The sequence below is a fragment of the Penaeus japonicus genome, unplaced genomic scaffold (genome assembly GCF_977035675.1).
Source record: "Penaeus japonicus unplaced genomic scaffold, GWHDUDI00000001_assembly GWHDUDI00000001, whole genome shotgun sequence".
Classification (NCBI taxonomy): domain Eukaryota; kingdom Metazoa; phylum Arthropoda; class Malacostraca; order Decapoda; family Penaeidae; genus Penaeus; species Penaeus japonicus.
Window position 1 is genome coordinate 53,381,216 of NW_028234403.1, and position 3,399 is coordinate 53,384,614.

At 43.8% G+C, this 3,399-nt stretch overlaps 1 pseudogene; it reads left to right on the forward strand.

Annotated features, from left to right (window-relative positions):
* LOC122257505 (putative glutamate receptor) overlaps positions 1-3,139 on the forward strand; it is a 7,784-nt pseudogene extending 4,645 nt beyond the window's left edge.
* Positions 3,140-3,399: the final 260 nt, after the last annotated feature.

Here is a 3,399-nt window from a genome sequence, read left to right on the forward strand (position 1 = left end):
TACATACATACATATATATATATATATATATATATATATATATATATATATATATATATATATATATATATATATATATAAATGAGAGAGAATGTAAGAGACGATGAGAGAGGATAAGAGAGAAGGTGAGAGAGAGAGAGACCAATCAAGCGACAGAGAGATAGCAAAAAAAAAAGAAAAAAAGTCCCAAGACACGAGAGCCTAACACCCAACCCCTCCCTTCCCTTCCCAGCGGTGCACTGACGTCGTTACTAGCCGTGAAGACCATAGAGCTCAAGTACGACTCTCTGAGGGATGTGCTGGACGACAAGAGCCTCACGCTCATCATGGAGGGCTCCACGGCGCTCACGACTCACCTGAAGGTCGTCCTGGGTGGAGGATAGAGGGAGGTGGAGGATGGGTTTAGGAGGAGGGGCAGGAGGAGAGGGAGGGGAGGGGGATGGGGGGTGGATTAGGTTTGATGGCTATGAATGATGAATGTTCTTTAGGATTTAGTTAATATTTTATGGAACAGTGATTTTTTTTTCATGGAACGTGCTTGATGTATATTATTTTCTAAGAGCGTAGAGTCTTCGTGTGTGTGTTTGTGTGTGTGTGTGGATAATATAGAATTGAAGCCACAGCTGGTTTAAATTGATAGATGAAAGGATAGGGAAATACTGTATTTAAGAAATGGATGTTTTGATATTATAATTATAATTTTTTTATTATTATTATCTTTTTTTTTTTTTTTTTTTTGGGGGGGCGGGGCGTTTAAGAGATCAAACAAATACAACACCGAATAAATAAAATCAATAAAGTCAACCACAAGAAAATATCTGACAAGTTTAAATGAAAGAGAACAAAACTAAAATTAAAACTAAAAAAAATAAATAATTAGAAAAAAAAACTCACAGATCGTCTTAACAATAATAATAATAATAAAAAACATTCACTAACACTAACACTAACACTAAACCACACCACCTAAACCATACCACATCTCCCCCCCCCAACCCCCAACCCCAACCCCTAACCCCACTTCCACCTCCACCCCCAACACCCCCACCTCTCCCCTTTTTTTTTTTTTTTTTTAGACCGTACGTGACGGGGTGTACAAAGACCTCGCGGAGGCATCACGAGTGAGAGCCAAGTACGTGAGAGCGAGTGAGATGGACGTGGCAGCCTACAACTTCCTGCCGGATGGACGTCATGCAATCCTGGTCGAGGAAGTTGTGTGCAGGAAGATCTATTCGGATCACTTCAGTCAAACGGGTTAGTGGACGGATGGGATGGGAGGGTTGGAGGGTTGGGGGGAGGGATGGGAGGGGTGGAGGGGTGGGAGAGATGGAGGGTTGGAGGGGGGGATAGGTGGGAGGGTTGGAGGGTTGGGAGGGAGGGAGGGAGAGATGGGAGGGATTGAAGGAAGGGAGGGATGGGATGGGAGGGAGGGAGGGGAGGGGATAGGATGGGAGATGGGGAAAGGAGAGGGGATGGGATGGGAGGGGTGGGATGGGAGGGAGGGTTGGGAGGGTTGGAGGGGTGGGAGAGATGGGAGGGAGGGAGGGATAGGAGGGATGGGATGGGAGGGATGGGAGGGAGGGAGGGAGAGATGGGAGGGATTGAGGGAAGGGAGGGATGGAGGGAGGGGTGAGAGAGAGAGAGAAAGAGAGAGAGAACGAGACAGAGCGAGAGAAAGAGCGAGAGAGCGAGAGATAGAACGAGAGACAGAGCGAGAGAGAGAGCGAGAGAGAGAGAGAGAGAGAAAGAGAGAGAGTACGTGTGTGTGCATTCCCAACCTGCGACACTCACGTACCCGACCTCCTCCTTGCAGGGCAGTGCGGTTTCTACATGTCCACAGGTAATTTCTGGCGACTTATTTACGCAATGATCGTGAAGCCAAGAAGTCCCCTTCGCGAACTCATCAACGCAAGGCGAGTGAATTTACTGTGTATCTAAATCCATGATGATGTGATAATGCTGATGATGCTGTGATAACAGGACGCTTGCACGCTTTTTTTTCTTTCTTTTCTTTTTCTTTTTTTCTTCATATACTTTTTTTTATTTTTTTTTCATATACTTTCATTGCATTTAGAGAGAATAGTGAGAATGTAGTGTCGTTCTCACGTTGTAGGATTTACACTACAATGCGAGATTGCAATACTGATCTCACCCTCATGCTATATCAACAACCAAGCAACACGAAATTGCAATTTTTACATCTGCAACTAAGCAACGCGATATTACAATATCGTCCGTATGTAACAGTACTCTATCACGCACCTACACCATGTATTGCACGTTGCACATTTCAATAAATCTATTTTGTGTATAGTGGGTTTATCTGCCATTGCGCTAGTTACACGCATACGCTATACGAGATTGCAATATTGGTCTTACATTGCAGGACTTTTGCGCTCCGAGAGTTTGGCATCTATGACAGGGGGCGGGGGATCAGATGCCCGATGTGACTAACTGCTTGAAGACGCCCACGAGAATCAAACTTCATGCGCCTTATTCCCTGGCTGATCTCTGGGTAGGGAGGCCCTCCTTTGAAGATGTTTATTATCATTATTATTATTAGTAGTAGTAGTAGTAGTATCATATATCTGTATCTATCTATCTATCTATCTATCTACCTATCTATATCTATATCTATATCTATATTTATATATATATATATACATATATATATATATATATATATATATATATATATATATATATATTTATATATATAAATATATATATATATATATATATCTATATCTATATCTATATTTATATATATATCTATATATATATATAAAACATTTTTTGTAGTGACCTTTACAATAAACTAGGACTAGGACTAGAATATATTATGATGTGCTAATGAAAAACAGGCGACCTTGTTGACGTATGTGCGTGAAAAAAAAAAAAAAAATACACACAAGATGTTAAATAGGATGTGACCTATTTTGACCCCTTTTAAAAAAAATGATGTGACCTATTTTGACCCCTTCTTAGGCCGTGTTCCTTCTCCTGGGGGGAGGAATGACCTTGGCAACGCTCGCCTTCGTCTGCGAGGCTTTGTTCAAAAAGGGAAGCTGGGCTGACCCGGAAGTGTAGCCCCGTTATCTCGCTCGAACTCGGACAGATGTGCAACCCGAATGCTCTGCCGGTGTCGTCCTTGTGAGGTTGGGATCCTCCCCTCCCCTCTCGCTCCTGTCCTCATCCTGCAACCTGTCCTGTTCCTGAGACCTGCACCCACTCCTGTAACCTGCAGCCCAACCTTGTAACCTCTGCCTTGTCACCCTGTTCCGTGCATCCTCGCCCTGTTCCGTGCATCCTCGCCCTGTTCCGTGCATCCTCGCCCTGTTCCGTGCATCCTCGCCCTGTTCCGTGCATCCTCGCCCTGTTCCGTGCATCCTCGCCCTG